This window comes from Bacillus rossius, chromosome 1 (genome assembly GCF_032445375.1).
Source record: "Bacillus rossius redtenbacheri isolate Brsri chromosome 1, Brsri_v3, whole genome shotgun sequence".
In the NCBI taxonomy this organism is placed as follows: domain Eukaryota; kingdom Metazoa; phylum Arthropoda; class Insecta; order Phasmatodea; family Bacillidae; genus Bacillus; species Bacillus rossius.
Window position 1 is genome coordinate 14,921,229 of NC_086330.1, and position 27,776 is coordinate 14,949,004.

The 27,776-nt window shown below is 39.1% G+C and overlaps 1 protein-coding gene across 17 annotated transcripts in view; it reads left to right on the plus strand.

The window, feature by feature from the left end:
• The first annotated feature begins 15,694 nt into the window (after positions 1-15,694).
• Positions 15,695-27,776, plus strand: part of LOC134528633 (tropomyosin) — a 117,603-nt gene continuing 105,521 nt past the window's right edge. For 12 of the 17 annotated variants that reach the window (XM_063362414.1, XM_063362405.1, XM_063362412.1 and 9 more), the window contains exon 1: positions 15,731-15,860. The gene's annotated coding sequence lies outside the window, so the exon portion shown is untranslated. Of the gene's footprint in view, positions 15,861-27,776 lie in introns of all 17 variants that reach the window. The other 5 variants (XM_063362413.1, XM_063362409.1, XM_063362406.1 and 2 more) reach the window with 2 other exon arrangements.

The window sequence follows — 27,776 nt, forward strand, 5'->3', positions numbered from 1 at the left end:
TTGTAATAAGCAATGAAAACCACATTAACTTTTCACTTCACTTTATAAACAGTCGAGTGGAAGAGAGATAGATGCGGCGCAAGCGTACAATGAGCGCAACGGGACACAGCGTAACGGACAATGTGCGTAATGGGACACTTTCTCGTGCGTGCAGCCGGCGTTCATCGATTTATTAGACGTTGTCACGTCAAAAAAAAATATGAGTGTGATTTTTACGATGCGCGCACACCATACAACGAAATTTTCACACAATGAAAAAAAAACTTAATATAAATAAAAATTACATATGTGCCTTTAAATCTTTTACTTCAGCGATTGGTATTGAATACTGGTCCATACAATTAAATACATTTATTTTTTGTGGATATTAGTAATGGAAAACGTGTTTACAAACGTTTTCAATTGTATTTACGTAAGTGAGGTTATGTTCCCGTATGTATAATTGTTTTGCATTACAAATTAAAAATTATTAATTTATATTTAATACATAATTAAAATTATTCAACTTGATTAAACATTTAGCATATTTATTTTTACTAATAATTTAATTTTATCAAGATTATTTTACAAAATTAAATAATTAATTTTATACATGTGTCTGTATTAATTAAATATACTGAGTATTAATTCAAAAATTTAATTTGATTGAATTTATACGTAACCGCCGTATTTACAATATCACTGCAGTCCTTTTATTAGTCTATTTCTATTAATTATTTGCATGTTGAATTAAAGTTAGTTTTTTCTTTATCACGTCAAGAAGCATAACTTCCAACGCGCAAACACAGTACATTAACCAATTTTCTTTTTCACATCCTTCCTCTTCTCCCCTCCCCTTCCCCTGAAAAAAAAAAAAGCTGTTTCAGCCACTGTTCGTGAAAATAAAGGAAAGTGTGATGTGTTTATTTACCAATGCTGTTTCATTAAGTTGCGGGATTCCCATACAAAAAATACTTACCTATGGAATGAACACCTTAGCTCTTCGTGGTAAGCGCAGCGTGTACCTTTTACGTCAGACATTACGTATTTCGCGGAATTGAACAATCTCTTTAACGTTGAAAACAGTTACAATGATTTGCCAAAGCTGTCACTTACGTGTAGGCCACCAAACAGTAGACAGAGGTTCAGAAAAACAAAACAAAACAAAATAAGTTCAAAATTCACTAAAGGTGTCTTGAGTACAGACAACATTTCAGAACTTGATGTAAGTTTTTGGACATACGCCATTGCTTAGCAATGGCGTATGTCCAAAAACTTACATCAAGTCATGCACTCCCATTGCACAAATCTTTTAAAGATAACAACATTTCAGAAACTGTTCACGTCCATATATAAAAAAGTTGTCACGTTTGGTCTTTTAAAATGACTTATTTTCCCTTCGAAAATGAATATGGACGTGGCTTTCTTTTACGACCATGTTTGGCATAACGATTTCGGATGAGAAATAAAGTGGTCTTGCAGTACATGTCAATCTTTACGAACGCGTTTTCAAAACCTCGCGCGTGAAGAGACGATAAGGAACACAGCCTCCTGTGCTTCTCAACTTCGAACCATAGACTAACGATCACGTAGACAGATCCATGTATCCTGTGCATGGAGCCAACACTGGATCCGGATTCGCAGAGTTGTCCAAACTCAATTTTGTTAACAAAAGACATTTCCATTTGTTTACAAATGTTACTCAATTAGACAAGATTATCAAATGTGAAGTTGTAATATGACATAGAAAATATTTAAATCTTGTATCTGCGAAACATCAAACACGATTTTTTTTTAACCTCGAAAAAAGTGCCGACCGCGTACGCCATGAAACACCATTCAGACAGTTCTATTGGTGTATAATACGTTCTGTTCTGGCGTCTTGCATTTTCAAGATTCCAAGGCCTGTCACAATCAGACAATCACGCAATCACGCCCGTCTGACCTGTCCTGCCGTGCTGTACGACCTTGCTGTCTGATGGACTTTCTGTAGAAACTGTGGGATGCATCTGGTTCACGTGCTAATACAATGATGGCAGCACGGTTAATCGCTATATATATTTATCTTGGTCTTTTCCCGAGAGTTTTAGGCAAAGTAAATATTAATGGGCATTTCGATATATATATAAAAATTAATACATTTGTACTTAATCTGTTATTTTCATGCCAACACACTTTTTTTTTTACGGGTACGTTTTTCGTTTTCGGTTCCAAAGCAACTAACGTGAAGCAAATACAAATACAACAAAATGTACCCAACATCAAACGAAAAAAAAAATCTCAAATTAAAAACTTTTGTAAGTAAACAATTATTTTTGTATTATTTTTCATAATGCTTCTCATTGGCGAATATGGTTCCAGACGTCAGATGCTGATGGTGCTGGCAGTCTCGGCTGACCACGGAAGTTCAAGTTCGCCAACTCTGGTCAGACAGATCCGCTCCACGCGACCGTGCCATCAGCAACTGACGTCACAGGTCGCGTGAGCCAATCGAGTGCAGTATTCGCCTCTTCACTGACAGCCCCGAAAGTGACAGCTATCGAGACCATAGAGTAAGTAAAGGGAGAGGCGCCACTCCCATAGTAATGATCGTTCGCTAAATTTGTAAACAAAACCCTTGCGATCATACCATTTCTTTGCAACTTGACAACGAAAAAATTACAGCCAAATACAACCTGAGGAATGTTTAGCGCGTGATAGTTGGCAACAACATGCCAACGTGCTCTAATTTTCGTTTTCGGCAATATGCCACGCAGAATCTAGTTTTAAGTGACATTTTAAAAATATACGCTTTTACTTTCAAATCCCATTATTTCCACGAGACAATATAAAAGATGGCCGTATGATAGTTCGAAGCTCGACCACAGAACAGAGAATTAAACCCAACAAAATTATAAAAATGGCATCACAAGAAACTATTTATAATTAGAAAAGAAGTAATTTCTAGTACTGTAACAGCAACTTAGATTAACACAAATTAATAAAAACTGGACATGTAATAAACTAAAGAGATCAAAACTTGTAATCTATTTTTCCCGATGTTGGTGAAACATGGTATGATCCAATTTTTAAGGATTCAGTTCGTCCTATCTACTGTCACCCCCGTGGTCGAGACAGAGAAGGCTTCGGGGGTCGGTCTGTGTGTTAGCACTAATCTATGCTTCGGAACACCCAGCATACGCACTTCCTCCAAGCTGGTTGTTGTTCAAGGCCAGCGAGTGCGAGACCATCAGAGACAAAACTGACCCTAGCTTCAGAAGCCGTAAGGCCGGGTTTATGAACTACGCAAGCAGCAGTGGTCCTAGACCTAGCGGGGTCCTAGGTTATTTAGTTTAATAGAGTCCCTCTCCCGGAAAATTTTAAAAATCTACTTTTTCAAACAACGTTTTTAACCCGACCTGCAACGTGTAATTCGACAATGGTTTTGGTAATTTATTTTGGTATATTTTTATATTCTTTCCTGATAAATAATATTCAGGTGAAATTTATAAATGCTTACGTCCCCCGATGATCGCGAAAGTGACTATATACGTGTCAATGGTGCCAGACGCAGGACCGCTATCTGGACGAAACCAAAGAAAAAGTGAGCTCTGCGCAGGCGTGGAATTTGGGCAACATTCAGTAACGGATATGACAACAAAATCCATTTCATTAAAAATAAGGGTCTGGCCGTGTCCTATCGTGCACTAGGAATGTGGTTAGGGTACAGGTTTGGCATATTCAACATCTAAACCCTTAATAATGTTCGCAGGCTTTCTAAACCCTTATACTTGATTACCCAGTCAGGTGTAATCTGTAGAGACCGGAAACATTCGCGAGTTCATTTCGCGATAGGCTAAAATACAAATAGTTATACCTTAATGCAGCCTCTGTTATTGGCTCACAACTCACCTGGATGACTCTGGGCCAATGAGAAACACCCAACCAAAGCTGTATCGAATCACATGCTGCTACGTTGTGACGTCTCACAAGACAGCAGCCAATGAGTGGGTGACATTTGACCGAGTGTAAGTAGAACTATGGAGTTCATCCTACAGGTCATTGAACCCGCGAATTTTTCCGGTCCCTAGTAATCTGCCAAATGATGTAACCTTGTTGTTCACCAATGAGCTTTCTAAAATGACTTAAAATTATGTGCACGCAAGTATGAGTCTAGTTTGGAGTAAAATGAATCCTCGAAATAAATTTGGCTATATCCACCGGGTTACATACAATACTATTTTTTTTTTATCTATACACAAACTATAGTATATTTAACACTCAAAGAGCAATTCTTAACGTTTCGAATCGTCACGTACAAGAAGAGCAAGCATTACACTGTTAGAAATTACAATAAATTCACGAACCCTTTCAACGAAGAATGCACCTGAAATATATGAAGAATTTTTTTTCGTAATTTAAGATAACTGGATCTTCGTACATATAATGTAAGCCGTACTTCAACTTTCGGATTCTGGTTTCGGTATAAACAGTGTAAACGCACTCGTGGAAGAAAAAAAATGTATGTGTTTGTATGAGTCGTACCCAGTTATTGTAAGTTTATTGGTGTGATTGGATTCATGTTCAATTGAAGTAAAAATTTGCATCCGCAAATTTACTAATATAACGACAAATGTACGAAGATATCTGGTTAGTCTGTAAACAGCGGTTTTTTAGCAGTGTAGCGTCTCGCAGCACCTCCGCGCAGGAGACGCGCGGTGGTTTGTGGGTCTTTCTAAAAGAAACGTTTTCTCCCGCGAAGCCGCAAGAGTCGTGAACGCTGACGCCCGAGGGGTGAGAATGATAATGGGGGGGGGGGAGGAGGGGGATTTGGGCAGGGGGGGGGGGGGGCGGTGGTCGACTCCGGACTCTAGAGGAAGCCGACCAAGGAAGCCATCATGGGCTTGGCGAGTCTTCTTTACTCGCTGGAAATAACTGCGAGACGTCGGCAGTCAGCGGAAGATAGCGAATACACTCTCTCACTTGGGGGCAATCTTGATTTAGAAACTAAAGATCAGTTTATATGTATGACCCGTTCATGTTGTTTGAAGTTATACTTTTAGGCAACTTATTAAAAAAAAATGACGAGAGTGTATTTTTTGAATTTATGCGTGACGCGCGCGCACCATACAACGAAATTTTCACAGGATGAAAAAAAAAGAAGCTAAATATACTTTAGTGGTTGATATTTCATACTGGTCCATGTAATTAAAAACATTTATTTATTGTGAATATTAGTGATAGAAATTGTGTCTAAAACATTTGCAGTGTATTCATGTGAAGTGAGGTTATGTTCTCGTGTGTACAGTTTTCTTTCGTTATAACTTATAATTTATTACATTATTATTTAATAAATTAGAATAAACATTTAGCACATTTATTGATTTTCATTATTATTTAAAAAAATTATCAATAATGTTTTACTAAATTAAATAATTAATTTTACACACTTGTTTATATTAATATGAAGTATTCAGTAATAAATAATTTTTTAATTTGGTTGAATTTTTACTTTACAACAGAATTTATATCACTTTCGTCCTTTTGTTATTTATTTCTATTAATTATTTGTATGCAAAGTTGAAGTTGGTTTTTTTATTATGCCAATAAAGTATAACTGTAAACGCGCATACTTAAGTACACAAACCTATTTTTTTCTGTCAGAATGATTACAACTCTAAAAATACTATCAATAAACATAATTTTATGGTTTTAGAAAAAAACCATAAAAGGTAAAATAGAAAATATGTTAAAACTTATCATGATAAACGATGGTATACAAAATAAGATTATTTTATGTTATCAAGTTGGTAGTATCAATCTGGCAACAGTGGTCGCCGTCTCCTCTGTACTGCAAACTAATTTTTTTTTTCCTAGCCTAAGTTAATTCTAAGTGTTTAGGGGAGGGTCCAGGTTAGGGGAGGACCTAGGTGTGTCTCAGGCCGAAGCCTATACACTACCATGCGGGTTTCGAACCATGCAGGACAAGGGCGCGTGCAATCGTGTGCGTATTGGGGTTTACTGGCCAGCCATGGCTGCAATTGGCGCCATGACTGACGCCCCATTGGTCGCCTAGCTTAAAAGCTAGCTAATGTGACCCAGGTAAAACCTGCATAGACACAGGGAAAACCCTGGGCCGGGTCATGCGGGGATCAATTATCATGCATTAAGCAAGCAGGTAACTACTGGACAAGAGGAAGAAGGGTCCAGGTAAGAAGAGTTGGAGGGGCTGAAAAATAACCATGCTGGAGTTGGGTGCTTGGGCGTTGCGGCCCGTATTTAAAGTTGGGAACTCCTGGGTTGTTATTAACCAGGGGCGCATGCGCCCCCAGGGGCGGGCGACTTCACTCGTCATCCCAGCCACAGCTGCCCAGGCAGCCACAGTTAAAACAGAAGTGGGCAGACGAGCCAGTAAACCGGCTCGAACTGCTGGCGCACGGAGCGAAAGGCAGCCTGACGTTGCGCCATCTTCATCTTCCTTCTTCAGGTTAACAGCAGTACTTTTCAAGCCAGGGTGGGGGGAGGGAACCAACCTCGCCACCCAAAATCCCCGAGACGGTTGAAGGTCGCGCCGCTCGAGGCTACTGCTGCCACACCTACAGCAGCCCCAGCTGAAGGTTCCTGATGTCTTCCTTCAGAGTTCCGATGCATTTAAGTTCTGTTGCGCGCGCAGCAGTTCACAGCTCCGCAAGTTCCAGCCCGCAGTTCGTCTACACTTCGCTACTAAGGCACATCGAGCTCCCCTGCGGTGCCTTCGCCGACGAAGCTGCTTCCTGCCACGCGCCGAGCTGCATTCAGGCTACCTTTCACACCGACAGCCGTAATAACGACTCCACAGGCCGGCCAGTGGTCCGCGGACTGCTATTGGTTATTCGCAGCCACCCCAGCGAGATTGCAACTCTCGAGCTGGGCTCCCGTATCCGCCACCCGCGGGACGCGGTCGGTAGCAGTTGGCGCTGCTAGGCCGCCCCCAGCACGCACACAAAACCAACACGCACTGCCAGCCTTCGGTTACCCAATAGGGCGCAGGGAACTCCCAGCCAACAGCCCGCGAGAGAGATGCGCAATTGCGCACTTCTCGAGAGACGACCACCGACAAACTAAGCGTGGGACGCACTGCATATATATGGTAAGAAACCATTCCAAGATTTACCTGGGGCTATTTCGGGAAACCGAAGAAAACAAGTGAGTACACACCCATGTTTCCAGAATGCGAACCCAGTGAAACGACGCGACCATTACGTGCTCTTTTTTAATGAAAGTGATAACCACTGATCGACCTAAAAGTGAATCACGCAAGAGCGATATTAGCATGAAAGCCTACGATTCATTGAACCCCGATCAGTCCCGAACACATGCGAAGTTCCCAGAGTTAAATGAAAGTACGCAATAACGGTGAATTATTTTAGTTTTTTTTACCACTTAACCATTTCAATTGACAGCGAATTAAATAAATTGAGAGTTAAAAAGACACGTTATATAATTTTTAAGTGCATTTTAATTTTGTTAACTACTCACGAAGATAAATAACGTAAAATGGAGTGGCAAACATTTTTGAAGTTACATATTTCAAAGTTTTATCGTCGAGGTCGAGTGCAGATGCACTGCTAGACAGCCTGTTGCCTAGGCAGCTACCGCAGCTAGGGTATTGAACAAGTTGCCTAGGCATCAGGCGTTTATTAAAAGGTCCTAACACAAGTTTGAGATTTATTATGTGCAATAAATTGACAGTTCGAATTGGGATGCGTGTAATAATAATTTAACTGTATCGGACTAGCAAGATTAAAAAAAAGGAGTGGGTAAATTTCGTATAATAACTACCTCTTGCTGTCGTTACCTTGGTGCGACTTTCCGAAACTTTGTACCTAGTTTTTCGTTTTCAGTCCCTTCACCCTAAAATCATCGTCAACTCAAAAGCGTTCATATGTTTATATAACTTTCTTATGTACACGAAAACTATAGTTATTTTGCACCATTTACTTCCAGACTGAGATGAAAATTCGCGCTATAATAATTTTTTTGAGAAAAATAGGAAAAAATAGATAGGAGGGGAAGGTATTCCTAAAAAAAAAACTGATAAATCAGTGTAAATTGTTTAGTATGACAAAAATTGCATCCGTTTGAAGTTTTTTTTAGCCTCCTTAGAGTAAGAATAGTTTTTATAACACCAACCGTGATATTAAGGCGTAGAAAAAATTGGTGTTAAGTAAAATAAATAATAAATACTTTGGTAGACACAGTAACAAATCCGTTCAGAGTTATTTAAAACATTATAAATATTATCTAAAAAATTTGTCTGAATATAGTTTTGGTACGAACAACCCTTACCTACGTCGTGCTAATTTCATGGCTAATGTCTTCGTTTAAGAGTATTCTAAAACATTTACGGAAATTTTGTATGCATTGAATATAAAATATTAGAAATATTCAGGCTGCATGGAATGTGCAAAAATTTATATTAGTCCTTTCGGATTATTCTAGAATGCTCCAGAAGTTTTTAAAATGTTCCAAAAAATTATGAACTTCGAAATGTACCAGCGCTTGTAGGCCAAACGGAAAGGAATATTTTTAGTTTTAATTTTATGTGTCTTGAGGAATTTTTTTGTGATGTTAGTGATTCAGAAACAGCTTATATATACATACATAAGACATAACACAATATATAATATCCATATAAATTTTGCTAAGGCAGATTTATGCTTGTTTTCTGTGTATCTGCATATACTACTTTTTTGTTTTTCCGTTATTGAGGTATATCTATGGCATACCGTGCACATGATGTGCCTTAGGAAGCCTACTGAGTTCAATCTGTGTTTGTCGTTGTGGTGATCAGAATATCTGTTTAGTCACTGTTTAGGGACAGCCACAACCACAACACGAATATTTCCGAAGTTCACCGAAGTAAAATGTTAGGTTAGTTTCGGTCAGTGCAATAAATAATAGTTTTTTCTTTTCTTTCGGGACGGTAGTTAAGGTAATCGTAACTAAAATGAAAGGCTCGTTAGGTTAGGTTAGCGTTATTTAAAATACTCTATGACGGTAATAGTGTTTTTTTTTAGTGAAAACTTCTTTAGCCGCGTTGAGCGACTTTTGGTAGGGGCAAAACTTATGGTTTCGCGTCACCGACATGCTAGTGACGTGTTGCGCCAGACTGGCGACGCGCAGCGGCCTGTGTACATGTATACGCATATATACACTAATACATTGTATATACTCGACTGTATCATGTGCATGTTGGACTCTTTTTTGGATGGGTAAAATCTTGTGAGTTCTCATCACCGACATGCTGTAGTAGCAGTAAGTGAAGTTAATTTGAGCACGTGAATACGTGACCTAGGTCTGATATCACTGGTAAGTCATAGCTAGGTAATGAATTTTTACGTATTTTTTACATACCACTGACATCTGGTGTGACTAAAATATGATGTAAGGATAATTGATATCATGCTGACATCGTACTGATATTTTAGTACCAAAATCATTTTCTTACGTACATTTGACGTAGTGATGATGTCATATTACACATTTAAACACAAAGTTTTAAGTTTTCACTTCTGTTGACAGTCCTCATGACTGGCTATTTTTTTTTTCCACGAGCGATCGTCAAACTTCGGAGAACTTCGGAGCTGTTCGGGCGTGGCTCTCATCCCTGTGAACTGTATACAAATAAAATTCAAAGCGGACCACGAGTCCAAGTGCCCAACCCCCGCATGGTAGACTCTTTTCTAATCTGTCCAACACTTCATCCAGACCATCCTCTGTCTCCTGTAAATTACTACACGTAATGCATGCCAATTTGCATCCCGCATGAATGTGCCCAGGGTTTTCCCTGTGTCTATGCAGGTTTTACCTGGGCCCAACCTATCTCTAGTTATAGTCTAGATTTATGAGTGAGGGTGAGTTAGTCATGGCGCCAATCGTTGCCATGGCTGGCCAATCCCCTCCTAGCACACGATGCATGCGACCCTCTCCCTGCATGGCTAATCCCAGCATGACTAGGCGTATAGGCTTCGGCCTGAGACGCACCTAGGTCCCTCCCTAACCCGGACCTCTGTAAAATACACTTAGTTTTAGTTAGGTTAGGAAAAAAAAATCGCGAACTGTAGGCTTCCCGTCGGAACACACCCGATGCAGGCAGGTCATCGTCCCACGGATATCGTCCTCCCATTGGGCGCATTCCGAGCGCCTCCCACCTCCGTCGACGCGCGCTTGTCGCGTCGTGATTGATGAGTCTCCCCGTCGGTCGATCGGCTATAGTCACGTCGATGTGAAACACTAACATCCATCTTTGTGGGTTTATATATATATATAATTTTTTTTTTTCGTGTATTGTTGTCCTGTGTGCCATGGTGGTATCCCTGGCATTTTCGACGTGATAACGTCTTATAAATCGATGAACGCCGGCTGCACGCACAAAACATTGTCACGTTCCGCCTGAGCCGAGCGTGCAAGAACCGGCCAACCACCTTGCGAGAATATCTTCTATAATATCAAACAGCTTAAGGCGGGCTTTTTAACTAATTGTTCGTGATTTTATTTAAAAAAATTATTTAAATTAAATTTGCAAAAACTGTAAATAATATTTTAAAATTAAAAAAAAGTATACAATTATTCATAAATGTTTTTTTTTTGTGACGTCACGTTAAACTATCGTCCGTAAACCGACTTTACATAGACAACCAATTTATTTTTAAATTTACGTTTAAATTTACGTTTGCTGAATATTCGTATGTATCACGGCTCAAAATGGCTACGTACGTATTAGTACGAACAATTCTAAACAGGTGGTGCTTACAGTAAAAGTATTCGGATACTATCCAGTCCTTACAAATGCGTATTCTACATTGTGGTTGCATTTTTTCAAAATTATCTTAAGATTTTTTATTTTCTTTATAGAGCAATTGCTAAGAATTAATCTGTAATTTCAGTTCAACTAGCGTTTCGTTGGCACGAGAGTGGATGAACGTCGTAGTCCCTGACCGTTGGATTGGTCGTAATGGTCGAGACGACAGAACTATTTTTCGCTGGCCTCCACGTTTACCTGTCATAAAACTATGCGATTTTTTTTTTGGGGGGGGAGGGGGGGGAGGTCATAAATAATTGTGTCAACGTTTTGCAGCTACCTAATGATTTGCCAGAGTTGAAACAGAATTGAAGACGCTATTGCTTGCAGTACTCCGGACTAGGGACCGGAAAAATTCGTGGATTCAATGACCTGGATAGCCTCCATTATCCTCTGCATTTCTCAAGTAAACACGCGTGTTCTTTGGGTACTAAATTGTGAGGCATCTCCACTGGGTAGCTTGTGATTCGACGCTTCTTTGGTCGATAGTCTCTCATTGGCCCAGAGAGTTCCAGTTAAACTGCGAGCCAATAGCAGAACCAGCAGAATTGTTCACGTGTTTGAATTTTAGCCTATCAGGAAATGAGTCCGCGAATTTTTCCGGTCTCTACTCCGGACCTGTTAACCAAAGAATCGGAAGAATTTGACGTGTGCCGTAAAACTAAAGGAGCAGATATTGGACGTTTGTAAGAAAAACTAGGTTAGTTTACCTTCATTTGATGTAAGATTTGTTGTAAATAGTCTTAATTAGTTAATTAGTTAAACTGCTATAATATACCATTGAAACTGGGCATACGTTTTTCGAGAAATTACAGAGAATTTCTTACGAAAATTGTGACATATTTTAATATTATAATTGGTGTATAATGCAAGCATAATTTTTAAACCATGGAAAAGATAACCGATTATTCAATAATTTTGTTTTATTTTGTTTTATTGTGTTTATTAATATACGGAGTAAATGATGGAAAGCTATTCAGGGAACGGTTTGATAGAAACTGTAACTATTGGAGATACTGGGACAACACAAAGAATAAATGGAATCAGAACCCAGTATTACTGCAAATACTATTTTTTAGTGGTACAGCTGTTTTCATGTTCATGTACAAATTATAAGCATCTGTAATTTAAATGAATTTTTTTTTCAGTTTACAATTCAAATTACGCACGCAACGCAATAATGAACAATATTTAAAAAACGTCTCCTGAGAATGTTGTGAGACTATCATGCCAACGAAACACACTCAGCTGCTCGACACAGAACTCAAACGGCAGTGTTTGCAGCGTAGATAAACCTGGTTCTGTGACGTATCGCGTGACCCAACCAATCTGATGTTTCCCGTGGCGCGGAGTTACCAATCAGACTCGATCAGACTCAATTTCGTTCTCGCACGCTCGCTAGACCAATCAGCGACCGATCACAAGACTCAGAGAGCGTTCCTATGCTCAGCGAATCTAGCGGGAAATAACGAATATCACATCGTCTTCGTGATTACATAAAGACAATTTCCAAAATCATTGTTTGGAATTAAATAAGCTATCAAAACGTGAGTCTACATGTGGTTAATAATATTCAAATTATATATTATAAATTATACAAATTATAAATTATATATATAAATAATATATTCAAATCTTTTAAAAAAATATGTGATCGAGTATTTCAGTATTCACCAGTGATTTTTAAGCATCTAACCTCGGTAACTAGCAAATTCTTGGTTTCTTGTGTTACAAACAAACATAATACGAAACTCGGACACAAAATTTAACGTAGAATTCTTAAAAATAATGTCGAGCCTGATAAATATACGAAAATTGTTTCAACTACATTTCTTGACGCGGATCACACCTAGTTTCCACACCCACCGCTAGAATTCACTGCCGGAGCAGGTACGTCGACTGTCGAAACATTCAATTTGCAGAGCGTAAGGTTAAATTATATAATGAAACTGCTCCAATAAAAGCGAAAAAAGACTTGGAAAAAAAAATACTAAACTCTAACTTTGGACCTGATTTTCGACAAGGAATTTTATTCAAATACTGCCGTCTTGTAAAAAAAATTCATTAAACATTTAATGCTATAAGATTTTCCTTTGTCTTTGCGAACTTTGGTTCGCGCCCTCCGCCACAGATGGCAGCACTTCCGTTCCATTCACGAAATTACTCCTACCAAATGCCGTATATCGAGAACTAAAATGTTTACACATCAAACATAAAATAGTATTGAAATCCCTACAAATTACATTAGCGCCTCAGGAAATAAAAGGTTTTGGTATGCGAAGGATTCTCCTTTTTGAAGTTGCACAATGAAACAAATTAAATAAACAACTCTGTATATAAAGCGTGGTGTGAAGATTGCATTAATGTATTGTTGTTGGCGACCGCGCTGCGTTCTGCCACTACGCCCGACATAGTTTCGTCAGCCAGACGTGGCGGCTACCCAACTTGTCTCGCTGCCAACAGACAACAAATACAAAGTACCTATAGTTGACTTATTCTACGTGTGAGATCCTGGAGCGCGTAACTGAAGTAAGAGTCGTTACCACCACGCCGAAATACCACAACGCCGAATGCCAAATTGACCGCAACGCCGACAGCTATAAAACTGCTGTGTACCACAACGCCGAAATACAGTAACGCCGACAAATGTTGCTGCGGGGAGGGGGGGCTACAGGAGCAAAATGAAAAACAACTGAATGAATTTGTGTGCTAACCTTACCTAACCTAACCTTTGTGGCAGTCCTGCAATGACATTTTTCGGGGTTAATGTATTTAGGCGTTGTGGTAATTCGGCTTTGTGGTAATTCGGCGTTGTGGTAATTCAGCGTTGTGGTAATTCGGCGTTGTGGTAATTCGGCGTTGTAGTACACAGCAGTTTTCTAGCTGTCGGCGTTGTGGTCAATTTGGCATTTCGGTGTTATGGTTTTCGGCGTTATTGTACGTTCGGCGTTGTGGTATTTCGGCGTTGTGGTGCGTCCCCCTGAGGTAATATTTAATTGAAACTGGGACATTATTTAATGGACATTTGATGGAGAAAATTGGAAACCAGTTTCCGCCCAGTACTTCCCCGCCAAACCCTACACTGTCAAATATATTAGAGACAAATGTTTGACAGTGTGACAGGGCCTTAAGAGTTGTTGTTCAGTGGTTGTGCGTGTGTCCGCCTTCCCACAGCTTGGCTCGTGTCCGCTATCTCTCCTGCTTGGAGGCACTGCGCCCAGGATATCGGAAGAGCTACGGCCTACAGAAAACGGAGAGATATCACAAAATATTGTCTACTCCAGTCCGCGCCGAACGTCTATATCAGCTCTTTTTTTTTTAATCTCAAAAATCGAACTGAACTGTTTACATTATCTTTAACTCTATTACTTTTAAAAAACCAAATTGTAATGACTTTTCAGGACGTAAGATATTTATGTGGTTCGGTGTTCATCAAACAAATCAGGATGCTGGGTCGAGATTCTATCCCGGGTCTTTCTGAGTGCGACATTAATACAGGATGTCCATAAAATAAAGTTACAGTTCAATGGTGTATTAAAAAAGTTTAATTTAGACTATTTACAACAAATCATACATCAAATTGAAGGTAACCTAACCTAGTTTTTTTTTGCAATTAAATATGTGCACCGTTAGTTATACGACACCACACACTTTGGTTAAAACGTCCGGAGTAATGGAAGCAATAGCCTCTTTATTTCTGTGTCTGAACTCTGGCAAATCATTAGGTAGCGGTGGAACATAGACTTGATCTTTTATAAAGCTCCAAAGGAAAAAATATATACATCATGGCGTTATGTCAGGTGAACGAGCAGTATTCGCGCATGCGTTTATCTAAAACTGTTTGATGTTTGAGTTACTCTTTTAATTGTGACCTTTAATAACCCTCCACAACGCTTACAGTTGATACTATAAAATTGTATAACTGGGACATTCTTTTATGGACATACTGTAGCATACCTTCTCTCTTCCTCGCTCGGTCAAACGTCTTTGTGACGTGTGCAGAAATAATCAGGGAATAAGAAACTCTTAAATTAGTCCCCACGATGTTATCAACCTGAAAATAATGCACCAACTGGTATGACTTAGAGGTATGCTTTCTATTCGAGCGAAAATAGTTGTTTGCCGAACACCCGTAAATTTTTATTTTGCATCTTTAAATTTCAAATGGTTAATTTTAGTTTCTTGAAATTATCACCAACATTAAGGACGTATATTCAAAAGAGTTTCTCTGTTACACTTTTTTTTGCAGATGTCTATAGTCTTACGCACGTGTATACTTTAGAGGTTTTTGTTGCTAGAAAACTTAAAAATTCTGATTGAAATCGTTTCGAAAAAAAAAAACGGAACAATTGTTGCGCGGGAGTTGTAAAAATTAAAATAGGTAATTCCCGAAAAGAGAGACCTTTGAGAATATAATTGGGTCATGTAATAAAAAATTAATGAAAATATCACCTTGCATTGCCGTAATAGTAAATATTTTTGAGCGTGTATATTATAAAATTAATTTTGACAGAATATATTAGTTATTGGTATGTTTTTTCACGATATTATTTGCTGTTTTTTTTTTCTGTCTTTACTGGCTGAAATTGGTACGTATACAGAGACCTACTACCTACCCACCATCCCCAGAAAATACTATCGAGTAAGGAACTTTCGCAGACATGGGGCTGACGTATCTCTTTACTCACTCTGTAGAAAGGATTGTTTAAACTGGAAGGAACAGATGTTTTGAGCCGGCATCAGTTTTGATTTAAACGGAGGAGAGGCGATTATTTTTGCTCCATTTCCCCCCAGAACGTTCTGTGGGAGGGAGTTCGAGGGGAAGGCTCTGTGAAACGGGAGAAGCGCGAATTTAAACTCCGCGCCAAAGCCCCGTCTAGACTGAGGAGGGGTGTTGGAGGGAGGGCAGCGAAAGAGGGGAGGTGAACGCCTGAGCTCCTGGTAAGGAGAAAGGAAAGGTGATCTGTTGAGCTATTGAAGCGTCCTTACATCCAGTCTATTAGTGACTCGATAGCAAGACACATCGGTCGCAGCTACTGCTCAACATCTTTGACACCAGGTGAGTGCCGCCGGCTTTTCTTCTTAAAATATACATTATGTTTCTTTTCATAGTCATTTTTCCGCGTAGCTGTCTTTAATGCGCGTTTTTTCATTGTTAAAAACTTTGGGAGTAAAATGGCTTCGTTTGTTTGAGAAGTTTCGTAAAACAGTCAAGTTGGGCATACAATTTTTTAAACCATCAATATTTTGGTACTATTCTTTTTTGTGTAACGCTAGTCGCATCACCGGGTGTGATTTTGAAAATCTCTGTTCACAAACGAAGCGTTCGTGTTTTATTAAAACCAAATCTAAACATCAGCTAAGTAATATAATAATCCTGGTTATAACTAAGGATCATTTTGTTTGTTAAGATTTAAGTTAAGCTCTCAACCTGCTTTGAAATTAACGCGTTTATTATAGCTCTTCTCTCGTTACTCTTAACAATTTTATGTGCTATATGTGTTGTTTTCGAGTAATTATTGATATTCGCGGGCTTTTTTTATCGCTGTCTGGCTTCGAACTCCTGACTATTGCAAACCTTTACGTGATAAATAATTTATTCAAGGTGAAGTACTTTTGATTTTTTAATTTTTTTTTGTACTTGGCGCGCAAAGCAGGTCTGTTAGCCTTCACATTCTCGCCTCGGCAAGTTGGCAGCATGTTACCCTGTTTAGCGTTCAGCGGACACGTGAAAACGAAAGTGTAGCAGGGACGTTACGAAAGCGAAATATATATATATTTTTTATATCTCGAAGGCCACGGAGGTTGTGACAATAGAGATCCAGAACCTGTTTGCATGTTGATTATACACACGGACAATAGCAGTCTCATAACAACGCCGTCGTGCTACTTATGGTAGCTTTACTGACTCAAACAAAAAAAAAAATGAAAAGGACTAAGATTCATGTCAGCTAATAAAGAAGAAAATAATCATAAAATGTTATAATAAAGATTTATAAGAAATATTTTGAGCGACAGAACGAAGATCTCCTAGTAGTTAGAAGACAATCCAGCAGTCATAATTCTATAAACATTTAAATAAGCACAACCACAAAACAATATTAAGCTTAAACTTATATATAAATATTAGAAAAGTAAGGAATACCAATTAAAAATGGAATAAAAATTAGAGCTAATGGCTTCAGAAAGGATTCAAAAATATCTAAAAATAACACTATAATCGTCTACGGATCTGAATATAATCAAAAACCTTACGTTCAAATAAAAAAAAACAATCCGGCATATCCCGAGTACTATATATTTTTTAAACAAAATTAGTGGCCCAATCCTCGATATCTCCATCTCTACACAGTAAAAAAAAAAATTGTAAATGGAACTGAAATTATCATGTAAAATTACAGATATTTGGACGGGTTTTGTGTCAAAGGAACCAACCGATTTTTTTTAGTTACGTACACCAAGTGCGTAAGAAATTGGTTTATATAAATAGAACCAAGCTCCTTGTACCCTGTGCCAGGGTCGTAAGCTAAAGAAGGGGGGAGACGGGAGATATTTGACCTCCCCTCCTGACCCGAAATCCACCAACCACCATCTTGCTAGATGTAGCTATTTAAAAAAAAAACGTACATATACAAGCGGTTTTCCCAGTGCCCTGCATAGGTTGTTTCGTTCCATTTATAATTATCAAAGCTGTCTATTAGTGAATTTGTACACTTAATTGAAAGCAACTGTGTCGCTACAAAATAATGTTCGCAGCAATACTGGGTTCGGATTCTTACCCGCGACTTCATGCTGTGTGTTGTCCCAGTACCTCCAATAGTTAAACCGTTCTCTGAATAGCTGCGCACATTAATAAGCATAATAAAACAAAATAAAGTCCACGTTTTGAATATTCGGTTATCTTTTCCATGGTTGTTTGCCAGAATGTAACTGCGCCCTGTTGAAAATCATTATACCAATTATAGAAGCCAGCAGTTGCCCCCCTCCCCCTTCCCCAGAGCCCTAGATATTCAAAAAAGTGTAGCCAAATGCAAAAAAATACATACTTTTCCCACAACATGCCCCCCCCCCCCCTAGTCCATCGGCTGGCGACGCCCTTGGAAGAAACTACAATGTTTTGGCTAATATCTTTGTACGAAACACTCGCTAATTACAACTGTCCATTTTGATGATTACAAATTATGATCTATCACAAAAAATGTTTTGCGCAAATGTAGTATGCATTCGACTTTTATCTTCTTACTCGTATTGTAAGATGATTTGTAGATATTGTTTACATTTTAAGGCGAAACAATTTTTTTGTAATGCAGTACGTTTTGTGTTTCTTCATTGGCTGAATTAAACATTCAGCAGGAACGGCTGCAGGTACGGGCAAGACAAGCAACTATCGGGACACCACGGTGGTGCATTTATTTTTATTGTATTTTGGTCTGTGTTCCGTTGAAAATATGTACATTAATTGGAAAGAGAAAATTACATTTTTTTAATTATCTCTTAAAACTCAATGTGCTGGTCAATACCTATTTCAGTTCATGATTTATATTAGAAAAACATTCCAGGGATTTTATTGTCATGTATAATTATGTGATTACCTATACCGAAAATTCGATCGTAAGCATTTATAAAACTGACCCCGAGGATAATTTATTCGGAAAGAATCTCAACATATCCTAAAATACATTAGCAAAACCATCGTCGAAATTTAAGTTACAGGTTAGGTTAATAATGTTGATAGAGTTTTTTTTTTTTAATTTTCCGGGGGAGGGTCTCCATAAATGTAAATAGCCCAGGGCCCCGCAAATACTGAGGTCACCACTGGATTTTCCTCTGTATACAATCTCTATTGATGATGCACGAAGTGTCACGTGCGGTGACAATTAGAGCAGCTGATTAGAGCGTGATTCATCCGTGAGCACCGAATCGTGCATCATTTGAGGGGTCGGTAACTAACTAGGTTACCGCCTGGGCGAAGAGGACGGAATCTCATCTCTCACTGACCCATATAGCCCAGTCATGCACCCAATCGCGACGCCTCCACGTTCGCGGCCTGATTTCGTATTTATTTTGTTTCTCAATGGCGGGACCATCGGCAAGGTTTGTTTGGGGAAGCCTACGATGTACATTTCTGTATTACACAGACCCGAACAAGCCCGAAAAATCTACCTTCGGCCAACGTCGGGATAATTTTTTTCTGTAGACGCAAAATATTAACACGAGGAGGATTCAAGGTTGAAGGCATAGTTTGAATTTATGGATACGTAAACGAACTGATTATTGATGTTGAAGGGGTAATTATCTCGACTAGTCCCTCTTCCTTTAATAATAAAAAAAAGGGCAATACTTTTATTTCGTCCTACAAAATTTCCTCTATTTAACACATTTTGTGGAGATAAGAGCTTAATTAGGTTTGTATAGCTACATTTAAAAAAATTGGGAGATTGTGTGAACAGTTTGTTAGGTCACGATAGCTACAAATTAAATTATAAATTCCTAAACAACCATTAAAATGATTTGACAGTATTTCTAACGTAGCTATACTAACCTAACATAACCAACAATCCACAATTTTGTAAAGTAATAAACAAAAAAACTGACGAAGTTGGCCGAAGGTAGATATTCGGGCTTGTTTGGGTCTGTGCAATACAGAATGTACATCATAGGCTTCCCGTTTGTTTGTGCAGGCGCGGCGACTATAGGGGCGACACCGGCTCGCACATCACACGCCTCGCCGCCTCTACGTGCAAGCCACTGAAATAGTGCAACCCTCTAGTTCTTTGGTCTGAAAAAAAAAAGTTATTTAAGCCGTACTGCTTTAAAAATAATGTACCAGAATTGTTATATCTGTAAAAAATAAAGTGATAAAAATATGGAAATTTCGTTTTTAACTACATTTCTTGTTGCGAATCACATGTAATTTTCGCACCGCCGCTAGAATTCGATGCCGGAGCAGCTACGTCTGCTATATTATCATTTGATTGGCAGAGCTAAATTTAAAACCATATAATGAAAAAGCTCCGATAAAAGCGAGAAAAAAAGACTTGAAAAAAAAATACTAAACCCCGGCTTTGGGCCTGATTTTTTTACAAGGAATTTATTGAAATACTGCAATATTAAGGTTAAACTTTAACAAACAGTTAATACTTTAAAGTTTCCGTTTTGTCTTTGTGGACTTTGTGGTCCCGCAATCCGACACAAATGTTACACATTTCCGTTCGTTGACTTCCGTCGCATTCACGAAAATTACTCCCACCAAATACCGTATACCGAGAGCTAAGATGTTACACGTCAATAAAATGTAACGAAAACGAAGAATATTCTGTGTTTTGTTCTTTTATGAAAAATTTAGTACACAATTTGTATTTCTTTTGCAAGCATTTCAAACAACAGTTCACTGAATGATACGAAACTTCATTATTTCGTGAACAGTGTTAAAAAAAGATGCCGGTTGTACGATATTAATCTATACGGCGGTCAAATGCATGGTTCATTTTTAGAGACCGGAAAAATTCGCGGATTCATTTCGCGACAGGCTAGAATCAAAACTCTATTACCTTCGTGCTGCTTCATCGACTGGGCCACAGTTTATCTGAAGGACTCTGAGCCAATGAAAAATCTATAAGCAGAACAAGCATGTAATCACGAGCAAACCCAGTTAAAAGGTGTCAACGAGTCAGTAGCCAATGAGCAGGCGTAATTTGGCCGAGTGCATAGAGGATCGTGGAGTCTATCCTAGAGGTCATTGAATCCGCGAATTTTTCCAGTCTCTATTCATTTTCGTTCCACGGCTGTTCCCTATCGCGGTGTTCCGGTCACACGGGGCTGGGGAACACCGTGTATAGCTGGTTCTGTTTGTCCGCCGTCGTCCCCCGGGGGTCGTTATCGCCGCGGCGCGCGATGACGCAGTGCAAACCCAGGGAGCATGGCTCATCGCGGCTAACACTGACGTGTCGGGCCCAAGGAGGTGTTGTCTCAGATACACACCGCGGCGCGTCTTCACGCAGGACGGAGCGACGGGAGAACACGCAGTATTTCATACGAGAAAAAAAAAAAGGGGTTGGGGGGGGGGGGAAATTGAACCACTTTTTTTCCAGCTGTTTTGCTTTCAAAGTATTGTATTATAATTAGAGACCGGAAAAATTCGCGTATTCATTTCGCGATAGGCTAAAATACAAATAGTTATACCACAGTGCTGCCTCTGCTATTGGCTCACAACTCAACCTGGATGACGCTGGGCCAATGAGAAACACCTAACCAAAGCTTTATCAAATCACTGGCTGCTACGTTGGGACGTCTCACAAGACAGCAGCCAATGAGTGGGTGACATTTGACCGAGTGTACGTAGAACTATGGAGTTAATCCTGCAGGTCATTGAACCCGCGAATTTTTCCGGTCCCTAATTATAGTACTATTGAAAAAAGGAAAAACAGATTTACCCAGTAACGAGATTCGAACCACGTCCCTTGACAAGCGCGCGCCTTATGCCGTTTTGCTACCAAGCCCGTTGACATACAGCAGGTAGAACATTGTGTTATGATCATTTTCTTGGCTTCTGGGTGTAGGCCGTGTCAGGTAATTGTCTTGCGACGTTTCGGCAGACATTGCACCTGCCATCATCAGGTAGACTGTCAGACTTAGTCAGACTTAGTTAGACTTAGTTGGACTTAAGTCTTCCTGATGATGGCAGCTGCAATGTCCGCCGAAACGTCGCAAGACAATTACCTGACACGGCCTACACCCAGAAGCCGAGAAAATGCAGACAATGGTCTTGAAAGCCTGCGATCTTTATGCGTTATAATCATTGTGGCGTCAGCTTTCGTAGACATTTTAAAAGAGATTAATTTTTACTGTGACTATTTCTTTTTAGTTTACCAAATATATTTCGGGGTGGTTTCACTATCACAAAGTTTCATTTGGCACATCAGTATGATTGGTATGTGCCCTAATGTTTACGAAAGTGACTATATACGGGTTTATGTTGCCATCTTTGTGTCACATTTCCATTACAATCGACTTCCGTTCCGTTCACTTCAATATGGCGCAACAGATGCATCCCACTTCCCTTTTGACTACACATCACGTCGGAAATAATGAGTTTCTAATGACACATGTCACTCCCTCCTCCAGCCCTCGTTATTATAAGGTTTTTTTCCCTCGCGATACCAACATTTTTACAACAAATACTAACATTTTTCTCTTACATAAATATTTTATCGTTACACAAATTTATGGTGATAATAAATCTCCAGTGCTTGAAATTTCATAATAGAAGCGAAAACAATATTTGTCACCAGACAGTAAAATGCACAACTTAAATATTGTCGCTTAGTTATTTGTCGCACTCTTGCCTGGGTTGGTAGCATAGAACTGTTCGGTATTGAACCCTGGCGTGTGGCTGTTTGTATTTACTGTATATAAGCTCCTTGGTCGAGCCACGATGTAAATTAAACTTCAAAAAGAAGGGTTTTTTTCTTTCCTTTACCTTCGGAATCATTCATTTATCTGTTACCCTAAAATAGTGTTTAAGGTCATTGATGCAGCAAAACAAAAGAAAAACTGTAACAAAAAGAACAGTGGAAGAGACCAATAAGTAGAGACCGGAAAAATTCGCGAGTTCATTTCGCAATAGGCTAAAATACAAAAAGTTATAACTCAATGCAGCCTCTGTTATTGGCTCACAACTCACCTAGATGACTCTCGGCCAATGACAAACACCCGACCAAAGCTGTATCGAATCACATGCTGCTACGTTGGGACGTCTCACAAGACAGTCAGCCAATGAGTGGGTCACATTTGACCGAGTGTAAGTAGAACTATGGAGTTAATCCTACAGGTCATTGAACCCGCGAATTTTTCCGGTCCCTACCAATAAGGTCTGGAACTCTGAATTGTGTTGTATTGTAAATGTTTCCTTGTATCACTGTTATATAACCAGTGGTATGAGTTAACCGAAAGTGGAAAGATTTTTAAAACTACTGCAAATCGTCCGTCAGGACTCTTGGCACAGAGGAACGCCCCTCGGCTAAGGAGGCCTGAGTTTGTGCGACGTGACGTCACGAGGACATTGCGCGTACATCCGGCCTTACGACGCGCGAGATGCTGACGCATGATTGCAGGATATATGGTCAACGTTTTTTTCCTCGGAATTGAGAACCTCGCGTTCTTGTTTTACTAGGAAAAGAAATCGAGTGCTCGGCTAGGGGACTGATGATAGACCCTCTGGGAACTGAGATGCTTACGACTTGCAAATATATTGCTCAGAGGAGCGTGGTCTTTACCAAGAAAACAAATCGTTCACAGAAAAATAAAATGTGTTTTTTTTTTTTTTACAAAAATTCCTTTGGAAACCCGTTGCCAAGAAATAGTTTGTAATACTACCAGAAAGATATTGTAAATTTTTTCAACTAAGGGCAGGCATTTCTTCGCGAAAAAAAAAATCTAAGCGCCCATTAGAATGCAATATGATTTGTTCGCGCCAGCTGTTTCTTCATTTTGCAAGAAAATTCATTCATTGCCTTTACGAAAATAATCGAAGTCCCACTGACCAGAAAATATTTTATCACCAAAGTGGATTATTTCATGAATTACTCTAAGTGTAACTTCTGCAGGAAATATTCTATCACCAGATTAACTTTTTCCTCGGAAATATGGCTAAGTTCCACGTATTCTTCGTTGAACTTCCATCACCCAAGTAACAATACTTAGAGACCGGAGAAATTCGCAGATTCAATTCGTGACAGGCTAAAATTCAAACATGTGAACAATTCTGCTGGTTCTGCTATTGGCTCGCAGGTTAACTGGATCTCTCTGGGCAAATGACAGACTATTGACCAAAGAAGCCTCGAAAATCACAAGCTACCCAGTGGAGACGCCTCACAAGTTAGCACCCAATGAACACGCGTGTTTGCTTGAGAAATGCAGAGGATAATGGAGGCTATCCTAGAGGTTATTGAAACCGCGAATTTTTTAGGTCTCTAACAATACTTAATCGTCGACACACAGAGGTCTTCAAGATGGCGGGTGGCGACCTGGAACGATGCAGAGGCACCAACTCTTAGGACTGCTTCGAGGAAGAGGCTTCTCTGATCATCCAGAAGTATCATTGCGGCTTATTGACACTAGGAACACTTTTTTATATAGAGGAGCATTTTCTATAAAGGCATCAGCAACACTGATAGCCTACTTATCAGGGGGCGATATTTAGTCACATCGGGGATTATCAACAATGACTAGGGGCATGAAAATTTCGCGAAAAGATTTCGAGACTAGATGAAAGTTAAAGCACTTTAGCACCGTCTGTGTTTTGTGATTGGGTGAGTTTCTCACAGGTACATATCGATTGTAACAACACCAATCACAGTGATTCAGCGCGGAAGTTGACGCGTCCTGAGTGGCTCGGTCAAATAGGGCAACGACTTCTCTCGCAGACGGTCGCCAATCACAAGGAAGAAACCACAGGTGCGGGTATACCTTGTTGCAGTCTAATAAGTGTTCAGACCTTTTCGCGAAAAATGCCTGCCCCTAACAATGGCATAGCTGCAGGCGTCAGAACAAACACATTAAAATTACGAAGCGACAAAAATTGGGAAAAGAAGAGAATGTTGCGCTATCAGGCGCAACAATTGAAACAACTTGAAATAGGAATACAACAGTTATTTGGTTGCAAACATCACACGTGCGCATTAGCGGCAGTGGTTCTGGAATAGTTTGAACTTGGGAGTGAGTTTCCTACCCTCGCAACTTTTTCAGGGAGCCTGTTTCAGTCGCGCGCCGCAGAAACTGCGAAGGAGTTGGGATAGCGCTGCGTCTTGTGAGTTAGGTATACAAAGTTTAAGGTCCACATTCGAGCGTGTACCAAGGCTGTGGGTGCCGCGGAATGGTTGTGTTATTCCTTATGCGTTATGCGGCGCTCACAAAGGCGCAGAATGGAAGGAATGTGGTGAAATGGAAGGTGGTTGCTGTTGGCGACGTGAAAGCTTGTGTTCGGTTGACGCCTCGCCCGCGCTTCGTGCTCCCTGGGGTCAGCCATCGGAGAAAGTCCGTTCGTTTAACCGCCAGGTCTTTCGTCTTCGCGACACGAATCAAACGGTGAAATCAAAACTTTTTTTTTGGACGTGACAACGTCTAATAAATCGATGAACGCCGGCTGCACGAACTAAAAAGTGTCCCGTTACGCACATTATTCCGTTATGTTTTGTCCGGTTACGCTCATCGTTCCGTTACGCTGCGTCCCTTTACGCTCATTGTTCCGTTACGCTGTGTCCTGTTACGCTGTCGGCGAGTGCAGTAATAGGCTATGTTATAATTGACTAAAAAATTATTGTGATTCATATAATCGATGATAGATATTTGATTAGAGTTTATTTATATGAACACTTGTTCATAATTATATTTAAACTTTATATAAATACTCTAGTTTTTAACATTAATTACAAGTCATCTACACGTGAACTGTTTCGTCGAATGTTTATAAAGTGAAGTGAAAAGTTAATGTGGTTTTCATTGCTTATTACAACAACAATTTCGGCAATAAAGGTTAATTATTCTTGCATTTTTAAAATCTGATTACTAGTATAATTTCAAGTATTTATTCTTTTATTATTAAAATAAAAATGATTCAATTTTATTCATAAAAGTATGCAATCATTTCATCAATGTTTTGTTATGACGTCACGTTAAACTATCGTCCGTAAACCGACTTTACAGACAACCTATTTTTTTTTGCCATCGGTAGACTCGCCTGCTCCGTTCTCGAAGTCAAAAATATTTTTTTTCGATGTTGTAATGATTTACTTACAGTAGGTAAATAATTTATTCAATTATTTGGCATTTAGAATATGTTTCTATGTGAAGGAAGGATTTAGGCGTTTCCACGGCCTCTGTGACTGCAAAAAATCGCATTATTGTGAACGGGTAGGTTTTAACTGCGCGACAAATAAAAACAAAGGAGATAGTTCCTTATTGCGTATAAAGTTCTATTTTAATATTTATTTTAAAATTAAATATTAAAATGAAGAAAGGAATCGGTTATGTATGTGATGCAGAGCTGTAGAAAAAACAGAGTATATTGGATTTTGAAAATATGTTTAAAACTTTGACGAACATTGTTCCCGGGAGCAATATTGTTCTGTGTAACATACCCAATAATTGTATTTTAACGTAAAAAATTAGTATTAAGTAAGCAGTTGAAAGTGTTTGTGATTTGAAGCTATATATTACCAAAATATTTTTGATTTTGAATATTATATTATAATGAAACTTTGATGCAAACTATACGCGATAAGCCCGAGAGCAATTGTCCCGTGACACGTTCAAATGTATTTTCACGTAAAATATTAAAATATAATAAGCAGTTATATGTGTTCTGGTGCAAATAACAAAAATATATTTGATTTTGAAAAAAAACGAACAATTTAACTCGGATATAATTTCGATACGTAAGAAGGAACAATTACCAAAACAAACATCTATATAGAAAATGTTTCTTGCTTTTACAATCGCACTACTTAGGCCCTATAGGTACGACATACATCAATGTTTACAAGTTCTTTTTAATACAGTTAAAAACAAACTGTTTAATCAAAAGTATTCTGAAGAAGTATGTGTCCGCAAATTTCGTAAGAAAAGGCCCGATTGAGTGCACGGAAGTAAATACGTTACCGTTTCGGAACGATTTTGGACGGGTTTGCACGTTCGTGCGTCGGCGTGAGTAACGGAACGCGCGCGCACTGAGTCGAGGAACGCAAACCCGGAAGCGACTGCGGTGCAGTGTGTTTATCGCCGGCACATTACGTATCAAGACGGGTTCACACGCTTGGGGCTGATTATTCATCGCGGGAAAATTGAAAAAAAGTTGATAAGCTTCGATTAACTTTTTTTTACACATATAATCAACTTTGTTTACTTTTTGGTTCTGGTCGGCGAAAGAAGCTCTTTTTCACTTAAACTTAAGGGGATTGGTGCAGGACAAAAAACAGTCATCCGTCAGAATTTGTTGGAAATGAGCTTAAGTGTTTCATAAATGCTTGTTTATTACTACTGTAAGGCCAGCCAGCACGTATATAAGCTAGCGGGTTAGATTTAGCGAGAGAGCTTCTGTGAGGGGAGGTTGTCGGAGATTGCAGCTCCGAGGCCTGCCATCTAGCGGGAATCTTTCGAAGGTCTTCTACAATATCGCCTTTCTCTCTCTCTCTCTCTCTCTCTCTCTCCAACACGGACGGAAAGCGAACCGCGATAACCAGCTCTTATCTTCGCTTCCCATCTCGCCCTATCCTTCATTCTCGGATCAGGTAGCCGCCCTTCCCCGCGTAGACTTTCGTGTTACTCCAGATTTTTGTACTCTGGTAGAGTTGACTGTGCTTAGTAACATACTGAAAGTTTACCGCTGTAGACCTTGTGCGTTATAACCGAAAATTTGCATTTAAGTCCTAGGTGACAGCAAATTAAAAAACATTAAAATGCTACCCATTTATACAGTTTTTAATTTTGACTGTCCGTAAACTTACTAAAATAATCGAGAAACTGTAATTCACCCATTAATGTAAGAAAAAATTAAATTTTTAATATTTAAGATATATAAAGAGATTAATTCACGACATATTTTTTTTATCTTTGCCACCCAGATAAAAATACGATTTACACCGATTTGAAGAGCCAAATGCGAAAAAATGTCTAAATAAATGTTTATAATTATACTTGTAGCTTTAAGTTAGTATATTTATAAAGAGTCTAGCATAATTAGTTGCCTCATTAAAGCTGCCCGAGCGTTGCAGTGTACTGCGGCCGTACTGATCTTTCACGGCCGGCGTGGTTTGAAACACGCTGCGTACTGCGACACTCAATAAACTTGGTCTTATTTAAGGATTACTTAAAATATATTTAATGCATATGATAGGGTGTATTCATGTTACATCTATTGAGATATGCATATTCTTTTTTCTTATATGAATGATATTTGATACAATAAAATTAACAATAA